Source organism: Leptonychotes weddellii, chromosome 6 (assembly GCF_054177405.1).
Source record: "Leptonychotes weddellii isolate Sample4059 chromosome 6, ASM5417740v2, whole genome shotgun sequence".
Taxonomy (NCBI): Eukaryota; Metazoa; Chordata; class Mammalia; order Carnivora; family Phocidae; genus Leptonychotes; species Leptonychotes weddellii.
Genome location: NC_138374.1, coordinates 53,915,134 through 53,942,695, shown reverse-complemented (window position 1 = coordinate 53,942,695; position 27,562 = coordinate 53,915,134). Strand labels below are relative to the sequence as shown.

The window sequence follows — 27,562 nt, the reverse complement described above, 5'->3', positions numbered from 1 at the left end:
TACTCCTTGATCCATGGACTGCAGAACGGATGTTGTATTAGCAGGCATGAACACAACATTAATCTTATTGCATATCTCCATCAGAATGCTTGGGAAACCAGGTGCATTGTCAATGAACAGTAATATTTTGAAAAGAATCTTTTTTGAGCAGTAGGTCTCAACAGTGGGCTTAAAATATGTTGTAAACAGATGTGCCTTCATCCAGGCTTTGTTGTTCCATTTATAGAACGTAGGCAGTGTAGATTTAGCATAATTTGTAAGGACCACAGGACTTTTGGAATGGTAAATGAGTATTGGCTTCAACTTAAAGTCACCAGATGCATTCAACTCTAACAAGAGAGTCAGCCTGTCCTTTGAAGCTTTGAGTCAGACAGATTTCTCTTACTATGAAGGTCTTAGATGGCATCTTCTTCCAATAGAAGGCTGTTTCATCTACATTGAAAATCTGTTGTTAGTGTAGCCAGTTGAATTTATTATTTTAGCTAGATCTTCTGGATAACTTTGTGCAGCTTCTACATCAGCACTTGCTGCTTCCTTTACCTTGCACTTATATGTTATGGAGATGGCTTCTTCCCTTAAACCTCATGAGCCACTTCTACTAGCTTCAAACTTTTCTTCATCAGCCTCCTCACCTCTCTCAGCCTTCACAGAATTGAAGAGAGTTAGGATCTTGCTTCAGATTAGGCTTTGGTTTAAGGGAATGTGGTGGCTGGTTTGCTCTTCTATCCAGACCACTAAAATTTTCTCTGGATTACCAAGAAAGCTGTTTTGCTTTCTTATCATTCATGTGTTCACTAGTGTAGCACTTTAAATTTCCTTCATGAACTTGTCCTTTGCATTCACTGCTTGGCTAACTCTTTAGCACAAGAGGCCATCTTTTGGCCTATCTTAACCTTCAACGTGTCTTCCTCACTTAAGATTAATCCTTTCTAGCTTTTGATTGAAAGTAAGAGATGTGTGACGCTTCCTTTCACTTACAAGTGTACATACTTAGAGGCTATTGTAGAGCTATTGGTTGGCCTAATTTCAATACTGTTGTGTCTCAGGGAATAGGGAGGCCCAAGAAGAGGGAGAGAGATGGGAGAATGGCTGGCCAGTGGAGCAGTCAGAACACACAATTATCCATTAAGTCCGCTGTCTTATATGGGCACAGTTTGTGCATTCCAAAACAATTAAAACAGTAACATAAAATATCACTGATCACAGATTATCATAACAAATATAATAATAATTAAAAAGTTTGAAATAATAAAGAAGATATCTATATCTATCTATATCTATATCAAATCTCTCTCTCTCTCTCTCTCTCTCTATATATATATATAGTATTCAGCCATCAAAAAGAATGAAATCCTGCCATTTGCAATGATGTGGATGGAGCTAGAGTGTATTATGCTAAGCAAAATGTCAGAGAAAGACAAATACCATATGATTTCACTCATATATGGAATTTAAGAAACAAAACAGATGAACAGAGGAGAAGGGGAGAAAAATAAAAAAAGAAAGAGAGGGAAGTAAACCATAAGAGACTCTTCGCTATAGAGAACAAACTGAGGGTTGATGGAGAAAGGTGGGTGGGGGATGGGTTAGATTGGTGATGGGTATTAAGGAGGGCACTTGTTGGGCGCCTGGGTGGCTCAGTTGGTTGAGCGACTGCCTTCGGCTCAGGTTATGATCCTGGAGTCCCTGGATCGAGTCCCGCATCGGGCTCCCTGCTCGGCAGGGAGTCTGCTTCTCCCTCTGACCCTCCCCCCTCTCATGTGCTCTCTCTCTCTCATTCTCTCTGTCTCAAATAAATAAATAAAATATTTAAAAAAAAAAAAAAAAAGGAGGGCACTTGTTGTGATGAGCACTGGGTGTTATATGCAAGTGATGAATCACTAAATTCTACACCTGAAACCAATTTTACCATATATGTTAACTGACTAGAGTTTAAATAAAAACTTGAAAGGAAAAAAAGTTTGAAATATTATAAGGATTACCAAAATGTTACACAGAGACACAAAATGAGCAAATGTTGTTGGAAAAATGTCTCTAATGGACTTGCTGAGCATACAAACCTTCAGTTTGTAAAAAAACATATATCTGTGAAGCACAATAAGTGAAGGACAATAAAATGAGGCATCCTGTATTTGGATTAGAGTTCATTAATGGGCTGTTTTGAACTAATTCTCTGAACAACTCATTTTCTCCCAAAGATGTATACGAATTATTTTCATATTTTATATGGCCTTGTTTACCACTCTAGAATTGATATTATCATGGTTAGGTATATGAAAGCACACGTGCTTGGGACATACAATATTTTGTATCATCTTAGCTCCCTGAACACAAAAAAGATGATTCATCTTACAGATATCTTTTCAACTGCATTTCAGACACAAGTATGATGTGATCCAATATCTGTCATTATAAAACAAATTACCAAAAACACATATACCCATGATCATGGGGCCCAAGTGCTTATCTAATTCTGTATTGGGAGATAAAGTCAATTAAAATACATATACATACACTTGCATTGGTTGACAAAGAATGAGTGCAGAAGTGTTCACTATATAAAACAACCTATTCTGAATCAGCTTAAGTATTTTTAATCACTGCTTTTTAGTTCTGTTTTATTCAATAAACACTGCACTACTTAATTAACTTGTTTTTGGAGGTTGCACACAAACCATCCCGTGTAAGTCTGGCTATTATCCAGGTGAACAATGTGGAAGCTTTCAAATTTTTTTTTCTAATATATCTTCAGTATTGTTTTGAAAGAAAATAATCAGTCACCCACAGATGAACATTCAGATTGCTTAATGAGCACAATTATGACATCTATTTTACCAAAGTCATTCTTAATGGGCACTCACAACTCATGTAGAACAATTATATTGCAATATGCTTTACTTATTACATAATCAACACTTCTGTTTTGTGTGAAATGTCACATTAAATCTAAAACTCTGAAGTGCAATGGCCTTCGGAGAGATATCAACCATTTCTCAAATCATTCACCCTAGAAGGGATATTGAATTTTTAAAAAACAGGCATTATCCTCCCTATCTATAAAATGAAACGATTGGAGAAGATAATTTTATAGGAACTTCCAGCTCTTAGATCTTATAATTTTATGGCTTTTTTCTATTTCAATAAAAAATTCTTCTGAATTAAATAGACTACATCTTTGGCTTAAAATTTTAAAAAAGTATATATTGCAGTATATTTTAGTATAATTCTAGTATATTTTGTATATTAAATATTTTGTATAGATTTTTATAAAATGATGAAATATATTTTGTTGACAAATAATCATGTTTATACCTATTTATAGTGGGAAATATTTATTTTCTATATTGTTATAAAGCAAATGTGTTTTCACTTTCTGCTATCTGAAACCAGTTAGGAAGACAGCCACACAGATGATCGACCATATGGCATTAATAAATGTATAACAAGACAGACATGAAACACTTTATATTTTAACCAAACTGCTAAACTAACTCATGAAAATGTCATACATTACCTATTTATCTGATAGTTTTATTGCAGAGAAATTATGTCATAATTAACAATTAACATAGGACCAACCATTCTATTTTATGATTACTTCTCAAACGAATTAAGGAAGATGGATTACCTTTCATTCACATTCAATTACAGCTCCATGCAATTATATATATGGGAATATATAAATATGTATCATATAAAAATGACTCAATCAGCTCTATGGCTAGCATTTACACAGGGTACAATGGGGAATAAAGTCACTATAATTAATTTTTAGGTAGATCAATAATTTTCAAATTATCTCCACAGAGGTACCTCAGCGTCCAAGGTTATGGAGAATATAAGTGGGGAACCAAAAGTATGCCAAACTGGAAGACCCCACCCTTCCCACTACAGCATACCCTAGGTCATCTTCTTTTGTTTGTATTTGTATGATGTTGTTATATCTATGGTTTTGATTTTTAAAAAGATCCAGATGTATTAGAAAATATTTTTAAAATTCTGTTAGTTATAAGATGATATAAATAAACACAGGACCACAGTAAAAAAAAAGCCAAGGAGAAATGGGCATTTGGGGAAAAGAAACAGGCTTAATAAATACATTTGAAAATTTGTTAGTATAATTTGATATTACTATATCTCCCACATCTGTAAAATGAGTAAGTTGAGATAGAAGTGTTGATTATTTTATTACATGTCTGCCTGGAAATGGAAATATCTTAGCATAATTAGTCCATTAGTCCTTTAGTGTTTCCTCCATTTTATCCCTGCAGTATAATAAATGCTCTATTACATTCACTATATATCTGAAACCAACTTATTGTCCTCAGAGGAATTACAATGGAAATGGATTGAACTATCCAATCCTACTGGATTTTCAAGCATTCAAAAGTTAATGAAGACATTTACTTCAAAACTGTTCTTTCTTCCCTTGCAAAATACTCAGCAGCAAATATGATTTTATATTATTTCCACTGTGTTAATGAAAATGGAAATTACACCAAAATAAACAACTACCACTATTATTTTAAAGCTTATAAGACCAATTTTTATTTGGAAGAAAGGCATAGTCTGCACACATCTAGTCCAGAAGTCTAAATGAAAATTTGCAGGAGTGGAGACTTGAGCTGTAAGAAAGTGGAGGAAGGTTTGGCCAAATGGAAAGGAGAGAGGGGCTGGCACACAGTAGTTATTGAGTTGTTTTGGGAAAAGGCATCCAATTGGACCAGAACGGAGAATTTTCATAGCAGTGTTGGACAAAGAAATAGGAGAGTAGGTAAGGACCAGACCCAGAAAGTCTGCAATGATGACATGTTTAGAACACCTTTACTCTTGACACTCTTCAGCCCAAACTGAACATGTCTGCAGAGGAGAGAATCTGTGGAAAATATTTAAGCAGTATTAATTTCCCTTCCACTGTAGACAGTAAACTGTCCGATGCTCAGAGAACACCGACTGGCTGCAAGGATGATATGCCGGTAGACAGGGTCTTTCATGTGTTCTCAGGGGTGTGACCCCCAAGCCTGAACATTTCATGATGATCTGCATTTTACTTATGGTTGATCACTCACTCCTTGACCCTCTGCCTGACCACCAACAGCTAATAAATGTTTCCCTTTTCTGTCCATTTAATCTTCACTTTCTTAAATATTTTTCTATATATGATTTTTTCTATTTGTCATGGACATTACTTCCAGATAGAAAGTCTGGTCTACAGATTTTTTACATATCCCCAAATACCATACATAAGGATTATGAATGCTCAAACACAGTCAATAATCAGTCTGATTATATCAAACCTACTGAAAGAATTTAAGAGGCTGAATTGATCTGCTCTCCTGGTAATGATGGAAAATCAGTGTTACTAAGAAAAAAAATGTGACTTAATTTCTCATAAGAGTATTGCCAAACTGGAGGAAATTGTAACAATTATCTACAGGCATTTGTGTTTGACATTATTCTGTGTAATTTAAAATGTGAATTATTGCCTTAAGTATTCATAATAGTACTTCAAAAAGAATTTACATTAAAACTAACTCGAGGTATTTGTAAATAGCAATATGTTGAGAACAAGCAGTGAACTTTGGCAGAAGTTCCCACTCACTGATTCATTCATATTTGCATAATTTATAAGATGCTAATTGTATTGTACTCCAGAAGTCTTTAAATATGGTACAGCACAAAAGCTCTAATTTTGTGAAAACTGAACAACAAATATTCATAGAGCTATCAAATTGTGAAGATTCTTTATTTGATAAACTACAATATTAGTGAACAAAATTAAGAAAGAAAAATAAAATAATACTAAATAAAACTAAAAATATTTTTTTAGTTTGAAAGAATGCATCAACCGAAGTTTTTTTTTTTCAAAATAATCTGGAAATTCTATATACAGTATCTTTGCTATGTTTTCTGTTAGATGATATCCTTTATAAAGATATGGAGTGGAGGAGCTTTTGGTGGCTCAGTTAACCAAGTGTCCAACTCTTGATTTCGGCTCAGGTCATGATCTCAGGTCATGAGATCAAGACAAGTCAGGCTCCTTGCTCAGTGGGGAGTCTGCTTCTCTCCCTCTCTCTCTGCTCCTCCCCTCACTTGTGCTCAAGCTCTCTAAAATAAATAAATAAATCTTAAAAAAAAATAAAGGTTTGGAGTGGATTTTTAACTTAAACTTCCTTGGACCAGCTAGTGACATGTTCAACCTTCATCTGCTAGGTTCTTCTCACTTTCATACTACTCTCCCCAACCCCAGCACCCCCCCACACACAGAAATAAATAGTAGTAGCTTGGAACAAAAGTCATATTTCAAAAATGAATAATGTATGCAATTATCTTCCACCAATATGTATAGTACAAGGTTGAGGAGGACTCGCCTTTGCTTTGATGAAAGACAGTTCTACTCATGATTCCCTTCATTTTTCTCAGTATTAACATTTACCAAAAAAAGTACTCATTGCTCTATGACCTGAGTTGCATTAAAGATTACATGCAATAATTACTTTAGAAAGAAAGGAATAAGGGACTATGCTTATCCTACCTAAACCTGTCTTAACAACAGCATGGCACCCAGAGACAGGCACTTAACATGATATTACACTACACACTCACACTCACACACACAGACACCCTAAGACTAAGCAAACTTTTTTTTTTTAAGATTTTTAAATTTTTATTTATTTGACAGAGAGAGAGACGGCGAGAGAGGGAACACAAGCAGGGGGGGGTGGGAGAGGGACAGGCAGGCCTCCCTCTGAGCAGGAAGCCCGATGCAGGGCTCGATCCCAGGACCCTGGGATCATGACCTGAGCTGAAGGCAGACGCTTAACTGACTGAGCCACCCAGGTGCCCGAAAGCAAACTTCTTATTAAGGCCCACAAAGTTATTTACCATGTGGACTCCACATACCCAGCCATACTCTGCCTTATTTAAACACTCCTCACCACACACCTTGTACACTAACTATATGGATTCTCTTACCCTTATATACCTCTGTGTTCTTATTTCCATCACTTAGCTTTTCTGTTTCCTTAACCTATAATCCCTTTCCTCACTTGTGTACCTAGCGAATTCCAATTCATTCTCTGGTGTCTAATGTTTAATTTCCACCCCTTCTCTAAAAAAATATATGGACCTCCTCAAAATAATGAGTTACTCCCTCGTTCTCCCATAGAACTTAGTGTAAAGCATTGATATTAAAACGTATCCAGTTATTTTGTTGTTGTTGTTGTTGTTGCTGTGAAGAATAGAGTTGTTTCTTTGCTGTAATTTGCTATAATTCGAATTTGACCATCAAAGCTTGGGTCAAAGTGTTTTTACCATCTCTAGTACTTAGAGCAGGCTTATCATGAACTAGGTGCTCAAAAAATATTTTAAGTCTTTTGCCAACCAGTTACTTTATATGTTTGCTTAAAATTCTAGCCCAGCAAAACAATTCTGAAACAAATACTAAAAATGGCTTCTAGGAACTGGTGGATTTACTATTTACATTTCGGCAGAGGAAGCAGTCACAACGTTGCATTTAAAAATATTTTTAGCAAATATAAAAAGCTTTAGAACTTGGTACTTCATCTGTTAGCATACATATCTCATGAGTTTGAAGTGGCAAACAGAGGGTAATATTTGAAGCAGGATGTTGATTCATATTGACATCAGCCATTCTTGACTTAGTCACCTGGCTTCTCCATTTCCAGTAATAAAAAAGACGTAGGTGATATATGTTGCTTTCTTATTACAGAAATATAGATATCAGTCAAATTAACTAAAGTATGCCTTCATAAAATGTTACAACAAATTTGACTTCAAAAATACCAGCACAAATGTGTGCAGTGATGAAATGTTGCTTGAATAAATAGATCTGAGTTCTCCCTAGATATATTATCACATCACTTCCTGAAGCCTTCCTCAGTCTCATTTTCTCACCTGTAAAATGAGAAGAGGGACTATAGGAACTTACAGGCCTTTTAAATATTTGAAATACAACCCTTGATAAATAAGATAATTTATACAATAGCTCAATCACTAAATCACTGTTGCAGTACTTCAACAAGCCCTTCTTCGGGAAAAAAATCACAAGCCTTTATATAATCAGGAAAACCTGCAGAACCTACATGTAACTTGCTTCATGATGTTTTACCTAATACAAGTACACTATCATTGACAAATTGAAATAAAAAAAACAATCATCAAACTCTATTTCCCATGCAACGTATTAGGTCAACACTAAACTAGTTGACAATGTGAACAATGGCCAAATTAAGAAGTGAAACACATGCTTTCAGAGATGAGTGACAGATTTGGGAAGTTAATTAAACACAAATTCCAGGGATGAAACTGATCTATGACTAGCCTGAGATAGACCAAGACAAGTTTCATGAATAAATAAAAGTAGCACAACTTAAGTGGCTTAAGAATCAGTGTTACATAGACAGCAGAAGACTATGTATAAGACTGTGTCAGGGTCCGGCTTGATGATAATCTACCACGGCTTGAGAAAAAAGGCTGCTGATTTTCCACGGATCGCCATTTCTAAACCAGGGACCCACGAATATTCCTAATATTAACAGCAGCATCTCTTATGTTTTAAAATGTTGAATCTAGCAGTGACAGCTTTGTATCTAGTTGAATGCTGTGGTTAACAGTGATTAATTAAGATATTGGCTTCTTCAAGAAAACCTTTCATTTTAAAATGAAAATGTTGCCCATATTGATGATGTTACACACTCCGTTTTTGTTTGTCTGCTGTTGTAAACAACACATGCAGCCCAAAGTGGACTGGAGACGTTAACTCAGTTGGGTAAAGCACCGGGTTAATGAAGACAAGGTCACAGATTTTATCCCAATACAGCTCAGTTAATTTGGCGGAGAAAAACCTCACTGCCAAGCTCCAGCTGTTATTTCAGCAAGCCCAGTTGTAAACGCATAGTGTGGGTCGCAGTAGATCAAAACAACCCACCCATCCAGTCTCCTGAAAAACAACGCCAAACGTCCATGGTTCGAATTAGCAATTGTGTATTTTATTTAAAAGGCACTTTTTCTTTTTTTCAAATGTTGCTTAGCTCTGACTAATGATGGAAGATATAAATTCAGAAAAATTTGTTTTACATCATTGAATGTGTTTTTGCACATGGTCTACTGTCGTTTTCACATTTATGGTTTGTCCACCTGCAACAAAGGAATACTTCATACCTCCTAAGCAGTGGCATTCAACTCGCAGCAGCAGAAATGGTGATTTCCAAGGGTATAATTACGTAAAATGGAGTACATTTTCTGAGCCTCAGATTTAGAGGAGGATTTTCAGCAATGGAATATATCGAGCCACAATAATAACAGGCATTTTGCTACCTTAAGCATTATGAGTAGGAGACATCCTGTTTCATAAAAGAATCATGATTCAAAAATGAGTCCATGTTGTACATTGGTAAATCAGCTGTAAAAAAAGATTCTGTATGCCCACGCCAAATGTGAGAAGCCACGCATACACTGGACAGTTGTGCATGTACACATACACACATACACACACACTTCCGGATTGAAAATCAAAATGTGAGTCCCATTGTCTAACGTTAGTTTGTTTTATATCTCCCCGTGAGCCCCCTATTTTGAAATTGTGAGACTTGAGCATTAAAGATTTTTAGAAAAACACTCGAATAAAATCTTACTTTAAAGGAAGTTAACAATAATGGAAGTTGCTGCTGATTTCTTGCTCTATCACTGAACTTCTGTGTAATCCTATTTATATATACTTTAAGTGAAAGAGTATGGTATCTGCTTTATGTAGGAGAAAATAAAAACAAAAAGTTGGTTCAATATGCAAGTCTTTATAATAATCCCCATATGTAATCTTCTATGTTCTTACAAGGCTTTTCATATTAACTTTTACTTTGGTGAAGGTGTTTAATCAATATTTTCACTGAACTGGGTTCTATTATTCCTCAAATTTGTGCCTGTCTCATCCAGTTCGTCTGGACTGATTTCTAAAGAACAGAAAAGGAAAGGAACACACACTTTAAAATTCTATCAAAACAGGGGTGCCTGGGTGGCTCAGTCGTTAAGCGTCTGCCTTCGGTTCAGGTCATGATCCCAGAGTCCTGGGATCGAGCCCCACATCGAGCCCCAAATCGAGCCCCACATCGGGCTCCCTGCTCTGCGGGAAGCCTGCTCCCCCTGCTTGTGTTCCCTCTTTCGCTGTGCCTCTGTCAAATAAAATCTTTAAAAAATAAATAAATAAAATTCTATCAAAACAAAGTAAGAAAGCAGAATCATTAGACTCTTCAGGAATAACTGCAGAAGGATAAAAGTCAAAAAGACTTTTTAAAATAAAACATGAAAGTGTCTCGTTGAAAAAATTTAGCCTTCTGCTAGACCCCATTTAACTGATAAATACTTTCCCCTCTATCTCTGTTATCTTCAGTGCTGAGCACCAAACTCTGTCTAGAGCTTCCCCATTTTAATATTGCTGTCACTTTTATCTTTCATTTACTGACAAATTTCACCACTGTATTTGTTTCACCTTGTTAGCACTATAGACTGTGCTAACAGTGCTGCAGATTTTGAAATTATACAATAAATCAGAACAGGATCAGTCTTAAAAGTTTTGATGGTTGGGCTCTAATTATCAGAGTTAATATAGTACTATATGAAAATGGAGGTTCTAAATGATAACTGTACAGTTCTTTTTTTTTGTTTTTAAAGATTTTATTTATTTATTTGAGAGAGAGAGAATGAGAGAGAGCACATGAGAGGGGGGAGGGTCAGAGGGAGAAGCAGACTCCCTGCCGAGCAGGGAGCCCGATGCGGGACTCGATCCCGGGACTCCCAGGATCATGACCTGAGCCGAAGGCAGTCGCTTAACCAACTGAGCCACCCACGCACCCTAGTTCTTTTTTTTTAAGATTTTATTTATTTATTTGACAGAGAGACACAGCGAGAGGGAAGACAAGCAGGGGGAGTGAGAGAGGGAGAAGCAGGCTTCCTGCTGAGCAGGGAGCCTGATGCTGACCTGAGCCGAAGGCAGACGCTTAAGGACTGAGCAACCCAGGCACCCCGATAACTGTACAGTTCTAACAATAATTCTGACTCTATATTAGCATTTCTATCGGTTTTCTTCTTTCTGTTTACTTAGTTTTGTTTTGTTATTCCAAACACTGACATACATTAAATGAGGAATAAATAAAGTCAAACAAACAGGTAAACAAGTCCAGGAATTTTAAAGACTATCTTACTACTCCTTGTAAACTATGGCTTTATTTCACAACTTGTGCTGGAGAAAAGAGTTGCAACGTGAAAATCAGAGTTTGCGTTTGTTATTGCTCTACCTTTTAGGGGCTTGGACAGGCTGCCCTAAGATGGACCTCTTTGGCATAAAGATTATTTTGAGTTAAAGGTAATCAAAAGCCAGCAGATGCAGGAAAAGAACTCTGCCTCCTCCCCCTGCCTAAATTTATACTGAAAAGTAGAGACTGTACCTGGAAGAGAGCTATTAACAGAGGCTCCCTTTTATCTAAGAAGCTTATCTGCCTAATAAGGCCACCTTTGTTTTTCCAAACCTTTCCTTTCACCTTCCTGCTAAGGAGTTTTGCATTCTCAGGCTGCTACCCATCTCCCCCTACCCATCTCCTTGGTTCAAACAAGCTTCATGTTGCCTCATTGCCTTTGGAATTTCTTGGCTGTGTGGATTCCCTGAAAGTAGGCCTATTAAATTTGATTTTCTCCTGTTAATCTGTCTTATGTCAAGTTGATTCTAAGTCCAGCTAGAAGGATGCTGGGGCAGAGAAGGTTCTTCCTCCCCAACAATTCTTATGGTTATGTGACCTTGGGCAAATTATTTCTATTCTTTGAATTTCAATTTCCAAATTTGCAGATTAGAAAAATAACAGCTATATGGAATAGTATAAATAACACATATAAATAATTACACACACTGGTGGCTCAAAATTGCTAGCTGTTTTTAGTAATTATTTCATTAACGTGAACATATTAATATTGGTATTTTATGTATCTTTGTGTTCACTGTGTTCAAAATGGTGCAATCAATAACAACAACAATAACAACAACAATGTATCTCATTTACACTACGCTCCCTTCTGAAACAAGACCTTGAACAAGTTATACCAGGAATATGCTCTCGACTGTTTTTACCTTGTTAACTCCTCCCTATTACTCAGATCTCATAATTGTCACTTCCTTAGGGAAATCTTCTCAACCTCACTAAGTTAAGTATCTTGTTATATTTTTAAAGGAAAATAAGAACACTTAGCACTTATGTAATGTTGTATTTACTTATGGATCACAGTCAAACAAGTCTCAGCTTAGGATCATATACATAGGCTCCAGACTCGGCAACACCAGTTAGAGCACACAATGAAGCTGAAATTCTGTTAACACACAGTCAATTCTACCCCACCTCCAACAGCCCTCCTCTATCCTGACTCACGGGAGAGTGACAGGCAAACATTTCTCTCTCAAGCTAAAAGGTGGAAGCTTCTTTTCTAAAGAAATATAAAAAGTATATTATAAGAGTACTCCAATTTCTAACACAGATGTTGACATCTCAAATTAGTGTCTAGAATCATCCAGCTTAAAAGCTAGATTCATCACATTTATTCTTTATCAAGTAAGAGAGAGAAAAGTCCCACCTACACGCACAACTGTAAAGTATGATTTTCTTTGGCTTATTTTAAAATATAAACAGAGGGGCGCCTGGGTGGCTCAGTTGTTAAGCATCTGCCTTCGGCTCAGGTCATGATCCCAGGGTCCTGGGATCGAACCCCACATCAGGCTCCCTGCTCAGCGGGAAGCCTGCTTCTCCCTCTCCCACTCCCCCTGCTTGTGTTCTCTCTCTCCTGCCTCTCTCTCTATGTCAAATAAATAAATAAAATCTTAAAAAAAATAAAATGAAAAAAAATAAAATATAAACAGAGATCCAAGAATTAACATATATTTGAGGACAGTCTTCATCATGGAAAATAAATCACAGAATAAACAGGGGGGAAATGACCCTTGAGGAGGCACACGTTATTCAAGGAAACAAACAAAAAACCTAAATGGGATCAATCAAAATAAAACTCTCCATATAAATATAGTTAAAAGGATTTATGAAGAGAGTGAATCCATAAGACAAGTGTAGGATGGTATGAAGAAAGTGAAAGCAGTCAAAGAGCAAGAAAGAAATTTTGAAACTAGAAAGTTCTCTTAAAATAATTTCAATGAAAGGGGCACCTGGCTGGCTCAGGTGGTGGAACATGTGGCTCTTGATCTCAGGGTTGTGAGTTTGAGGCCCATGTTGGGTGTAGAGATCATTTAAAAATAAAATCTTAAAAAAATAATAATAATTTTAATGGAAGAATTAGAAAATAAAATCAAGGACAAGAGGTGGAATTTTTGAGAGAAAAACTAAGATATGGAGAATCAAGACAGAAGATCTAACATTCAACTAATAGGAGCTCCAGAAAGATATTAAATAGAAAAGTGATAGAGATGTCAAAGAAATAAAAGACATGGAGTCCTCAGAGTAGGAGGGCACATTAACTTTTTCCTGGGTTCCTCTTACTGCTTCTAATTGGTCTCTTGCCTCTTATGTGTTATTTTTTTTTCCCCTCAAAACAGGAGTGACCCTTTTAAAATGTAATACAGAGCGGTAAACATCATTACTCAAAATCCTGAAATGGCCCCTGTTACATTCAGAGTAAAAGCCAAAGTTTTCACTTGATATGTCTTGCACTTCCCTTCACATCCCTGATCTCATCTCATGCTACTTATTTCAGGCTCAAATGTCAGGCATGCTCCCCAGCTAGGATTTTCTCTAATTGTGACTTCTGCTTCAAACTTGTATTCCCTGGAAATCTGCATGCTTAACTTCCCATCTCCTTCAACTCTTGCTCAAATGAGGCCTATCTTGATCACACTATTTAAAACTACAACTCCAACCCAGCAATACCTCCAACTGGTCTTCCTCAACTGTCTCTATGTTTTCACTTCTCCATAGCTTTCTAAAATATAATCCAATTTACTTATTGTATCTACTCTTTATTGTCTATCTCTATCCAATGGGATATATGCTCCATGAGGCCCAGCACCTTTGTAGATTTGATTCATTTATTGTGTTACAAGAGCCAAGAACAGTGCCCAACACACAGAAGATGACCTGCAACTATTGAATGAATAAATGAATAAATTAATGAATGAAGGAAGGACTCCTCCACTGAATGGCACAAGAGTTGAAATTCTGGCATCGTAAAGAAGAAAGTACAATCTGAGCATACACCCCTTGTGAAGAACAATGTTTATAGGGCAAATAATATAAATAATATTTAGTTTTCTCAAAATATAGAAACAGCCAATAGACAAACCATGAATGATACAGTTATAAAGTAACATTGCAAAGTAAAAAACAAGGTGCACTTGTAAGATTTGGTAAGTAGAAGGGGGTCATAAGTTGGACAAAGGTAGGAGAGCTACAATGTCCTCATTATGCAAATTGGGAGTCCAGAATTGGGACTTCATCAAGATAAAAAGCTTCTGCAAAACAAAGCAAATAATCAACAAAACTAAAAGGCAGCCCATGGAATGAGAGAAGATATTTGCCAACGATGTATCCGAGAAAGGGTTAGTATCCAAAATCTACAAAGAACTTATCAAACTCAACCCTCCAAAAAACAAAAAAAATATAGTTAAGAAATGGGTAGAAGACATGAATAGACATTTTCCCAAAGAAGACATACAGATGGTTAGCAGGCACATGAAAAGTTGCTCAACATCACTTGTCATCAGGAAATACAAATCAAAACCACAATGTGATACCACCTCACACCTGTCAGAATGGCTAAAACTAACAATGCAGGAAACAACAGATGTTGGTGAGCATGCAGAGGAAGGGCAACTCTCTTACATTGTTGGTGGGAATGCAAATTGGTACAGCCACTCTGGAAAACAATAAGGAGGTTCCTCAAAAAGTTAAAAATAGAACTACCCTATGATACAGCAATTGCACTAGTAGGTATTTACCCAAAGGACACAAAAATACAGATTTGAAGGGGTACAGGCACCTAATGTTTATACCAGCATTGTCAATAATAGTCTAAGTATGGGAAGAGCCCCATGTCAATCGACTGATGAGTGGATAAAGAGGAAGTGGTCTGGGGCGCCTGGGTGGCTCAGTCGTTAAGCGTCTGCCTTCGGCTCAGATCATGGTCCCAGGGTCCTGGGATCAAGCCCAGCATCAGGCTCCCTGCTCGGCGGGAAGCCTGCTTCTCCCTCTCCCACTCCCTCTGCTTCTGTTCCCTCTCTCGCTGTGTCTCTCTCTGTCAAATAAATAAATAAAATCTTTAAAAAAAAAAAAGAGGAAGTGGTCTGTATATAGAATGGAATTTTACTCAATCATCAAAAGGAATGAAATCTTGCCACTTGCAACAACATGGATAGAGCTAGAGTGTATTATGCTAAGTTAAATAAGTCAGTCAGAGAAAGACAAATACCATATGATTTCACTCATATGTGGAATTTAAGGAAAAAAACAGATGAACATAGGGGAAGAGGGAAAAAAAAGAGAGAGAGGGAAACAAATCATAAGAGACTCTTAACTATTGAGAACAAACTGAGGGTTCGTTGATGGAGGGGAGGTGGGTGGGGGATGGGCTAGATGGGTGATGGGTATTAAGGAGGGCAATTGTGATGAGCACTGGCTGATAAATGTAAGTGATGAATTACTAAATTCTTCTCCTGAAACCAATATTATACTATATGTTAACTAGCTAGAATTTAAATAAAAATTTGGGAAGAAAATAAACACAACATATTGGGAATCCAGGTAAATCCTGTTCTCCTCAGGGAAATATGATAATTGATGAACAAAATGGTTACTAGAGTATGATTTTTGATAGAGGTGGTCAAAGACAGAATTGGAAAAAAACAAAACTGGTGTATATTTGTGAGGGGATCAAACGCAATGATCATGGCTGATAAATTATAAAATAGCAATATAATCATTTAGTGAAATGTAGGTAACTAAGAGAAAAGCTAAATATAAAAGTAACTGAAAAGGGTCATATCTTGGAATTTAGGTTAGGAGAAGGAGAGTGTCAGTGGAATAGGAGACATTTTTAATATGCTCTTATATACTCTTAGATTTTTCTTTAGTGCACATATTTCTTTGATAAAATATTTTTCAAGTATTTGAAAAGAAAAGCAGTTGGAAAATGCATATTAATAATTAACAACCAGTAAACATTGTTTTCCTTTTGTATGGGAAACATGTCCTTTGAATGATTTTATTATGTAGAGGTATTTTTCAGGTGAAATACAACAAATCATAACTATAAAACAAAAAAGAAAAATAAGAATAAGGTTAAAATGAGAGTACCTGGTACTAACCATTCATCCTGACGCCAAGCCCAGCATAATAGGTTTGAATAACAATACAATTTTTTCCCACAGTTCTTTTTTTTTAAAGATCAATTTATTCATTTTTGAGAGAGAGAGAGCGGGGGAGGGACAGAGAGAGATGGAGAGAGAAAATTTCAAGTAGACTCCACACTGAGTGTGGAGCCTGATGTAGGGCTAAATCTCACAGCCCTGAGATCATAACCTGAGCCGAAACCAAGAGTGGGATGCTTAACCAACTGAGCCACCCAGGTGCCACTTTCCCACAGTTTGAAGGTTGAAGCCATAGTCTACTTAAGGAAGAAAACTGGAGGACTTGGTGAAAATCAGAATTTTGTCAATATTCATTAATTTGTATAATTCATTTATTTATTTATTCATTCATACACCAAGTATATATTGTACATCTGTTATTTTCTACACACCGTTTAACATTTTATGAGATAAAACTCATACAGCCACTTTCTCATTTCTAAATATTTTAATTTGTCTTCACCTACAACCATAGCTCAGGAATTCGATAGGCAGTAGCCACTACATGCAATCATTTATTGTAATGAAGTAGCAACATAAACATATAATTGATAGAATTAATAGGATATTATTTTTACATATTAAGTTACAAAGTATATTCATATATTCCTAATTTACAGAGGAGAAAACAGGGTTAGTGAAGGAACTTGCCTAAGATCACGTTTCATCGTTTTTTGTTTGTTTTTTAAAGATTTTATTTATTTATGAGAGAGAGAGAATGTGAGTGAGTGAGAGAGAGATAAAGAGCTCAAGTGGGGGGGCGGGGGAGGGGCAGAGGAAGAGGGAGAAGCAGGCTCCTGGCTGAGCAGGGAGTCCAATGCAGGGCTCTCCATCCCAGGACCCCGGGATCACAACCCCAGCTGCAGGCAGATGCTTAATGGACTGAATCACCCAGGCATCCTTCTGTTTTGTTTTCTCAAGTAGTCTGCAGGTCCAATGTGGAACCCAGCATGGGGCTTAAAGTCACTACCCTGAGATCAAGACCTGACCTGAGATTGAGAGTTTGATGCTTAACCCACTGAGCCACCCAAGCGGCCCTAAGATCACCTGTTTGAATGAGAAAAAAAGTAAATACCCAAATTCATTGCACTTTCTGCCACAATTCACATTTTTGCTTTATTTCAAAGCTTAGGTTGGACATGTTTGTCTCATCCTTTTGGCTGCCCTAAAAACTTAGATCAAGCACTCCCCTCGGGAAGTTACACTGATTCCATTCAAGCATCAGTGATTGCTTTACCTGAATTTTAAACTTTGTATGCATGTAAGTGTATGTGTTTATGTGTACGTGTGTGTGTGCATGCATAGCATTTATCTTATTTCTTCAATGTGCTTGCATATTTTGGGGACTAGTACTGCCCTGTAATACCTGCTAGCTTCTATATCGCTTCATGGATCTGTGCTGATTATGCAGGCTTAGACTAGAAGAACGTCAGATTCTGATCCTGACTGATTGAAACCATAAGGCTGGATTTCATAACTTCAGAGCCAGCCAGATGACTTTTTTTCTATCTCTGTATGTCACGTAAAGACATGTATCAGGACTCACAGAAGTACATGATCTTTTTGTTTCTACCTCCTTCTCTGCAATATGCTGGTAAAGGTGAGGGGCAGACATGAGTCAACCTAGCTGGATTCAAATCCCATCTCTAGTATTTACAGCTGTGAGGCCTTGGGTTATTAATATATTCCTTCCATGCCTTCATGGCTTCATCTGTAATATAATAACAGTACATACCTAATAAGATTCTTTTGAAGGTTAAATGAGTTAATTAAATAATTCAGAACAGGGTTTGAAATACAATGGCACTTAATTATTACTAGCTATTTTTATCTTCTTCACAGATGATCTGGATTATCAAATTAGATGGTGCATGCAAAATGATTTGAAAGTAGCTACTACTGGGGCGCCTGGGTGGCTCAGTTGGTTAAGCGACTGCCTTCGGCTCAGGTCATGATCCTGGAGTCCCGGGATCAAGTCCCACATCGGGCTCCCTGCTCGGCAGGGAGTCTGCTTCTCCCTCTGACCCTCCTCCCTCTCATGCTCTCTGTCTCTCATTCTCTCTCTCACAAATAAATAAAAATCTTAAAAAAAAAAAAAAACAAGAAAGTAGCTACTATTTCATTTAATCATACGTGTATTTATGGTGAACAAATAAAATTTACAAGCATAAAAAAGTGGGAAAGACCCAATATTAATCTAAGCACCACATAAAAATATTTAAATGCTATCCAGGAGGGACCGACTGGTATTGTGAGGTTCTCCGCGTACTTCCTCTCAATCCACTTATCATCCATCTCCAGTTCATGCTACAGTAGAATTCTGACAAAGGAAAACAAAAGGATGCCTTTACTGTTGCCCTTCTGGAACTCAAAACCTCCCTGGTTTTGAGTATCTCCAGCTCAATTCCTCTCGATTTACACCTAATTCAGCAGCAGCAGTAACTCAGTAATGGGAAAATAACACATGTCTCTAGATCATTTGAATAGCTAGCTTCTGCTCCTTAGCTCCATTTTCATAATCTCAGCTGAACATTATTTTGACCACTGACTAGTTTTACATCATTTATAAAACTCTAATTTATGCACTGTGAGTATTCCGGAGAACTCCTTTAATAGCCACTTACTTTCATTTCCTGTGGCCTAGACATTATTCACCTGAATGAGAAGAGATCCGTTTTTGCCAATTAAAGATCATGAAAAGAAAACAGATACCACCCATAAGCAAAACCCTGAACTCAGAGTTCAGAAGACAAAATGAATTGTGTAAATCACAAACTGTCCTGCATTTCCTGATCATTCAATTATATTTTTAAATCAATTTTATTATTTTAAATCAGTCTTTTTTTCTGAGACATCTTAGACTCAGATTTATGCCCCACTCTCAACAAGTGGATAGTGTTTTGGACATTCATTTTTATGTCTGAATCTCAGGGCTGTTTTACAACCAAATTCCTTTTTTTTTTTTTTCTTTTGCCTTGTAGATTTCCCTCTTTCAAATTTTGTTTACTTCTTATATCCTGTATGTTTTTGCAATCCAAATCACATGTATTTGAAAATAAGCAGGGAGGATAATTTGATGGATAGATGGAAAGCAAGTGTATTTCAGAGGAGTCTTAAAGCAGAAAAGGGTACAGGTGGAGAATGAAAGGAACATTCCAGAAAAGTGAGTATTCAGACATGGAATTCTCTAAATACCCTTCTTTTTCCCCCTCTATCCTCCATTGGGTGGTATCTTGGTAGCCATTAAGAATTTGGAATAATCCAAGGACAAAGCAAATCTCATAGTGCTATTGAAGAAGCATAAAATTTATAAATAATAAACAAACAAACAAACAAGCAAACAAAGGTTTGGGAGGAAGTAGGTCAGTATCCCACATAGGAGAGAGAATAGTAGTAGTAGAAGGAGGATAAACAATATTTTCCATCCTCCCCTTTGTAATAAACATTAGATTCGTAGAAAATTTTTTTTAAGAAATTTTTTACTAATATTTAAATCTCTTAAGATGAGGTATCTGGGGAAAAGTTTATATTACACATATTTCTTCATCTTTTTATGTTTCTATTGCCAGCATTTGAGGGTAGCAACCATATGTCAGTTGTCTTATATTCCCAGAGTTGAACATAGGGCCTGGCTTATCATGAGAATACTATAAATACTTAATTATGTGGTTGGAGTTAGGGTTGGAATAGAGATGAAGGATGGGTAATACAAAATTTACCTGGTATTAAAATGTCATATATTTTTCTATATTCTTTGATTATATATACACCCACACACACTCATCCCCCACATACCCTTCACTGCCCCCCCACACATACATATTCATAACTTAAAAAATACTTTCAAATGTTATAAATGAATAAAGTTTATAGAGTCAAAAGTAAGTGCCTCTTTCACCCCAATTTGATCTCTGGTCCTCTACAAGAAGACATCCAAAGATGTTCTGTAGACAAACAAGCACATAGGTGCATATTTATTATTAACACACAGGATGGCCGCAGACTACACAAGGAGTTTGTATCCATTATTACTTTCTCCACATGAAGATGAAGAACATGAAATTTGCATTTCAGGCTGGTATTTTTCATTCAGTTCACAGCAGAATAAACTGGGAAGCCTAAATATTCTCAATTGCTACACCCTGATATTCAGACTCAATAAGTCTACAGAAAGGGCAAAAATTATGTGTGTTAAAAAAAGCTCCCCAGGTATTTCTGATTACAGTTTGAGAACAATATCCTCATTAACTCCTCGGTTTACTTTTGTTAAAACTGTCCACATATACATAGCTGAATTCATTTAGTTTAGAAAAGAGAATTATTTGACCTGGTCTATATTACTGAGACTTATTATAGAGATGCATAGGATTTATAGAGTAGTTTCAAATTTTAACACAATCAGAAAAAGTCTAGATCTTTACACAAAAATTCTGCCTGACAAATTCACTTTTCTAGAGTATTATACCCTTCTGGATTAGAATAGTTTGAGAATAATCTGGTTAAAAGAATAAACACTGGCTAATATAAACAACATGTGGATTAATTCTGATCTATTTCTCACTTGTAGACCAAGATTTTAGGCTGTGAACTATAATTTGACAGGTCCTTTCAATTAGTTTATGAGGTTAGGCCATTGCCACACTCCTCGCAGTAATCATAATTCAATGCATTTCTCTTCCTTATTTGCCTAATGAACAAATAAATACTCAATTCATATAATGTATCTTGTTAAACCTAAACTTTAAATCTAAACATAATTTTAGTAGTAATGAGAATGAAGAAAAGGATTACATTTAGTCAAGGGCCCTTACCAGTGCATAGCACCTAGAAATATAGAGTAAAGGAGGATGAAATGATACCTCCTCACAGCAAAGTGGATTCAGATACTTTGAGGGGCATAGGTTCATCATGCTATGTCCTGCCTCTTACGTGTGTTCATCCACCATTAGAAATGAACATGAGTGCTGTGCAGGGAAGCCCTTTGTTATCATCAAACTCCCCTGTGTTGTTCCTGCTACTAGAAAAGTGATTTCTCTGATTTTCAGCTGGGCTGGGAGAACACAGAAGCCTTTCTTTTATACCAGCCACTTGCACATTGCTTCTAAAATAACACCTGTATCTGTAATACAACTCTACAGGAACACGCAAAAAAGTGTACAACAAATGTGAAGGTATTATTGGGTTGAACCTGGGAGTCACTAATATGGTCTCAAGCCTCTTTGTAACACATGTATAAAACATGACATGCAAAATATTATGAGTATATGAAATGTATGGTTATTAAGGGTGAATTTTAAGCCAATCAATAAGCTTCCTCTTTTTGGAAGGTGTTCCTTCTAGTGGGGATGACAACTTTCTGTGTAGGAGGAGGAACTGAACAATATGCATTACTGTGACAGAGTCACGGGTTGATGATGCGTCTGATGAGGATCGTCCTCTTTAAACTTGTTCATGTTTGCAAAGGCACTGTCTTCATGACTGCATTACCAGGCCTAGAGTAGATGCCACCATCCTGGCTGCCAGAGGAGAATGCGAGGCTGCCTAATTGAAAACATTCTGAGCATTTAAATAACCCACTGTCACTGGTATATACGTTTGAGGAAAGGCTTTTTCAGTGCTCTTATCTGAAAAATGTGGATAATATTATCTGCTCAGTCAATTTCAGAGGATTCTCATGAGGATTAAATTAAGTAATGAATGGGTAAGAGCTTTAAAAATTATAGTACACTTGAAAAAAATGCAAGTTATCAATATTGTTGGAAGACATGTTAAGGAGGGAGAACAAAAGATGAGCTAGTTCCTCTGCCATGTTCCCTCTCTCTTAGCTTTTGACACCAGGGTCCATCTAATCACTAAATGTAGATTCCAAGAATCATCCTCCCTCTTATTCCCTCTATTCAAAGAGCAATTAAGTGCTGCCAATGTTTGCATCAAAATAATTCTTGAACCTGTTCTCTCTGGTCTTTCTCGATTGCAATCCTGTTGCAAACTCCCCTTAAATAGTCTTCAACTAGGATCCCTAACTCTTTCTTACAGCCCTCAAACCTATCCCTAAATACATCAAAGACTATATGGTCAAAATGATTATCTGATTATGAACATTTCCTGCTTCAAAGGCATCCAAGGTTTCTGTTCATGTTCAGGCTTCTCAGCATGGCCAATAATTTCCTCTACATGAGACCATTTTCTTTTCCCCACCTCCCTTTGCACATTCTCTGCAACCATTTACATGAAGTGCCTACATGTCTCCTTACCACAAGTGATATTTCATGTCTCTGAGCCTATCTCATTCCACCCTCTCTACCTAGAGAGGTCTTCCCACCCCTTAATACTCTTCCCTCAAGACTTAGCTGATGTAACACATCATCTGGGAAATTTTTGCTTGTTGCTGCCCTCCCCCAACCCATAGCACCATTCTCTAAGGACTTCTATAAAAGCCTGTGTCTGTTTGTATCTCTGCACTTTCTACATTTTTTAAGGATTGGCTGATTTATGTGTCTATCTCTTCTAGAGGGGGGACTTCTTGGAGGCAAGGTCTGTGTCATACTATCTTTAGGTCTCTGTGCTGCAGGAACATAATGAACCTCAATAATTACCTATGAGGTGTGAGCAAAAAAGCTGTGGGAAAAGGATGATAAGGAAATCAGTATAGAAATGTAAGAAAAAAAGGATGGCATATAGAAAGTATAAGCAAGTCCTCTGTAAAAGGGAGGTAAAAAATGAAAGGGGAAAAATAAAGGAGAAGAATCATTGGTGAGATATTGATAAAGATGATCATATAGAAGATACAAATGTTGAAAGGAGAAATAGGAGAAGGGTAGAAAAGTAAAGACAATGGGTGGATGGACAATAAGAATATTACAGGACAAGATAAGAGAAGCAGACTGTGGAAAGAAAAGGACAAAATTGACAAATATAATCCAATATATTGAGGACAGAGAAGTGGAAGGAAAGAAACCAGAAGGTGCATTGATAAGTAGTTACCATGGAAAATAGCAAACATAAAGTAGCTATCTGGATGGTAGAAGAAAAAAGACAGAGCCCAGAATGATTAAAGGAAGACAAATGATTTAATGACAATACTAAGGAAAGGACATTTAAGACAAAAAACAAACACAAACAAGCAAAACCCCACAGACAAGAAAGAGTAAGAAATTATGATTTGGAGATTGTTTTTTAAATGCTGGACCATTGGTCTGTTTGTTAGAATACAGAATTTGCTAAAAACAATAACTTAAAAATATCTCTCTTTATTAAAAGTAAGGGACAAATAGTAAATGCAGTCATTAAGAGAGTACTGTAAAGCTACTCATGTCCTTTTTTGAGGTTAATTTTTCTGTGCGCCTATATAAAGTGAGTTTTGCTCTCATCAGGAGCAATTGTGATTCAGTATCTGCCCTAAGCTATAACAAATGAGCCAGATTTGAAATATAAAATATTTATTTCTATGGGTGCTCTGGAAAAGACTACCAGTTCCCCCTGGCATCTTAGAGTTGCTTCATTTTCTTCCAAGGAGAAAATTGGAAGAAAAGTACCACGGGCAGATGTCCTGCCTGCTGTCAGAGTAGGTAACATTTATGTGATGTGACTCACCTTGACATCTCTTGGTATTCCATTACAAATCTGAGAGACTGTTTTCACTTGTGGATTGCAATTGCCTCCAGTACCCAGATACTATCCATGTTCTTCAGCAGAGGTCAGCCAATACTCATTGTTAAACACAAGTCAAACACATGATGGCCAGCTGGCAAATTGACACTCCTGCAATGCTTGAATCTGCCCTTTCTAATCTAATATTTTGTAGGAGGTAGACCTCAAGGGATAGCATGATGTTAGTTACGGTGTGCCTATAAATGTAATCGGAAGGACTACTTTCTTTTTTTAATGTAGAGTTTCATTGCTTTATGATCACATTTTTTATCCAGAAATATCAAGAGCATACAAACCAAATTTTATACTTATTTAAAACAACACCGTTAAGTATTTCCCTATTTTGAAATTTATTAGAAATGTCTACTTGAGGAGCTTGCGTCTCATTTCCGGCAAGAATATAATTCATATCTGTGATGACTGAGCCATGCCATTTTTTTTTAAAGATTTTATTTATTTATTTGAGAGAGAGAGAATGAGAGACAGAGAGCACGAGCGGGAAGAAACTGAAACTTCTTTCTAACAATATAAGATGTTCTAGCTTCTACTTAAAAATAAAAAAGAAACTGTTCACTGCTCAAACCCTGTGGCTGTTATTTCTCTCTACTGCAGATGAGGGTATTGTGGTACAGATTCAAAATTAAATTTCCATTCCTATTTTTGTTATATATAAGAACTACTGAAAATATGGGTATATCTTCTTCTAGACCACTAATCTCCAATCTGGGGGGAAAAAAATCAGTGAAGGAAGTACAGCTCTATTTTCCATAAAGACATGGCAAGTTGGGTCTGCAGGGATTCCATGGAATACCTATAAAATATTCCTATTCCTGGGGAATTAAAATACCATAAAATTATATCTTATCACATTTCTATAAGAAGAATAGACAATGTACAAGAACATTTTAATAATTTATGAAAGAAAAGCAGACTAAATGAATATTTGATATTATAATATTTTAAATTTTTAAATAGATTCTAATATCCTGACTATAGTTTCCTTTTCTTCTTTTTTCAGACAGCCTACCTTGAAAAGCTCATTGACTCTCACAGCTTTAGCAATTATCTCTCTGAGAATAATTCCCAAATTTGGACCTGTACTGAATATTACCCTGAACTCTAGTTTCTTTATTCCAATAGGAAATTAGATATTTCTGCTAGCATGTTTTATCTGAAATCCAAAATATCTATACTTGAACTCAATATCCTCAAAATTACCTTTTCCCTAAATTCACATTCCAGTAAAAAAAAATAGCACAATTATTTTCCTTTATTTTTCAATTACAACACATGAGCATCATCTTAAAACATTTGACTTCCTCAGGTTTTTATAAGGTGAAGTTCCAATTCCAAGCCCTTCATAATGTGCTCTCAACTCACACCAGTGCTCTCTCCTGCTACTTTCCCTTCTAATCATGCCCTACATTTCATATTCCTTCTCTGGGGTGCTTTTCTTCTTCTTCACCCGGGAAACTCCCACTTAATCAGATTGAGTTCAAATAGTTCCTTTTCTGTGAAGTCTTTATTAATTCTCAGTGCATAGCTGGTCACTTCCTGGGTTCCTAATTCTTACATTTAGTCCTCCCCTAATTTCTATGAGTCCTTGAGGGTAGATATTTAATCCAAATCTAGATTTTGCCTCTTATATGAGAAAGAGAACCCAGTGTATGATAGGTGCTCACTAAATATTTTTAAATACATGCATAAATAAATGAGCACATGACTGAACAAATAATTCAATGAATCTTTGACTTCTTTTAATATCTTCTTGGTCTTTCTATATCACTGCATTTTGTTTAGACTTCAAATTATGTACTTGGAAAAGAATCCCCAGGTAGCTTTAGTATCTGTTTAAAATGAAACGTCAAGACTTCATGAAATATCTTACATGAATTAATTCAGCTTCTTTTTCCAAGACCATGATATGTTAACAAACTTTAAAAACACTTTATAGATCCCAAATAGTTATAATAAATTATTCTTAAAACAAGTTTGAATAAGTTCCCTATATATGTGAGTAAATTATAGTAAACATAAATGACTTTTAATGTTCAAATGGTAAAATAATATATTTAATACTTTTATTCCTACAAATAATTTGCTTTCATTTCTATTTCTATTTTTCTTGCATAATATCAATTACATCAGATTGGAAATTTGATGGAACCCTTTCTTGAAGTTTTAACTTTTCCCTGTAGGACATAAGGAAATATTATTTGAAGACAATGATGGAATTTGGGGGGTTCAGGATGTGTTCCCAAGGAAACCTCAAGCTCATCTCTCCCTCCTGAAGCATTTAATTGCCAAAAATATCTAATTTAAAACTCTGTTTTGGCTTCTACAATAATGGAATTGTGATGGTTCTTTCTTTTCCTTCTTTCTTTTATTTGTTTTTCTTTTGCTATGATATACAGACAAAAAATATTTGAGTCCAATAAAGTTCCATGAATTAGAATCTGTGACATAAATCCTATGTTTATGATAAAAATAGAATCTAAAAAATAAACATTAAAATCTGAAAGCCCTGAGTAAGTTTCCATGGAGAAAGTAAAATTAAACAGCCATTCTGCCATTGTATGAGCAAAAGAAGGCAGCCTCACATTTTAACTATTATAGCAATTACAGTAATAATGATAATTAATATTTATATAGTTGTACTTGAATGATCGGTGCCCTTGCTGGAAAGACAAACCAGAAACAACCTGGTTAATGAGTCTGTGACAGATAAAGTAGGGGTACTGAAATCAATTCCCACTCACAATCACAGAATATGGTCACAAAATGTAAGTTTCAAAAGATTGCCTTCAAGGTAAGTACTCATTCCAAGTGAGGGATGGAAACTGTAGAGGGAAATATCTGTAACCAAGGTAGAGAACCCCAAAATGTAGAGAAAGTAAGAGACTTTAACTAGAGAGAGTATTCCTCTCACCCCAAGTTAAAAATGACTTAAGCAACTACATACCAGAGTAACAAGAATTTAGTATCTCTCTGAGGCTCCCTCCCTCCATAACATCTTCTGGTACAAAAACACACCTGATCATAAGAAAAGAATGGATGAAACTCCCAATCTGAAAGCCCAAGCAAAGGACAAAAGACAATGGCTGGTGTCATGCAGGCATTAAGAGACAAAGAGATCTAGATTTTCATAAGAGAGTGGTTATCAAATAGGCCAACTTGTCTAGGATATCTAAGAAAAGAAAAATAAAATGACAACAAATAGGGGGAAAATGGAAGGATCTAAGACAAGAGAACATGACAAGGTTGAGAATAAGGCATTAAAAGTTTTGGAAGTGGGAATTAGACAAAGGAGTGAGAATTTAAGATATCAAGTATGGGGGGAAAATCCTATTTATAGAATATATTCATCAAAGTACTGTGAAAGAGCAAATAAACTCCAAGCTGTACCAATTAAGAGCTCATGAAACACAGCAGGAATAAGACAGATAAAATTAGTTATATTCACAGAGGTCTATCTATTGGAATGTTTCACCGTTTTTTTTTTTT

The 27,562-nt window shown here is 36.2% G+C and overlaps 1 protein-coding gene across 2 annotated transcripts in view; it reads right to left on the bottom strand.

The window, feature by feature from the left end:
• The window catches only part of CTNNA3 (catenin alpha 3), a 1,573,809-nt gene that overhangs the window by 105,475 nt on the left and 1,440,772 nt on the right, over nt 1–27,562 (bottom strand). The window lies entirely within an intron of this gene.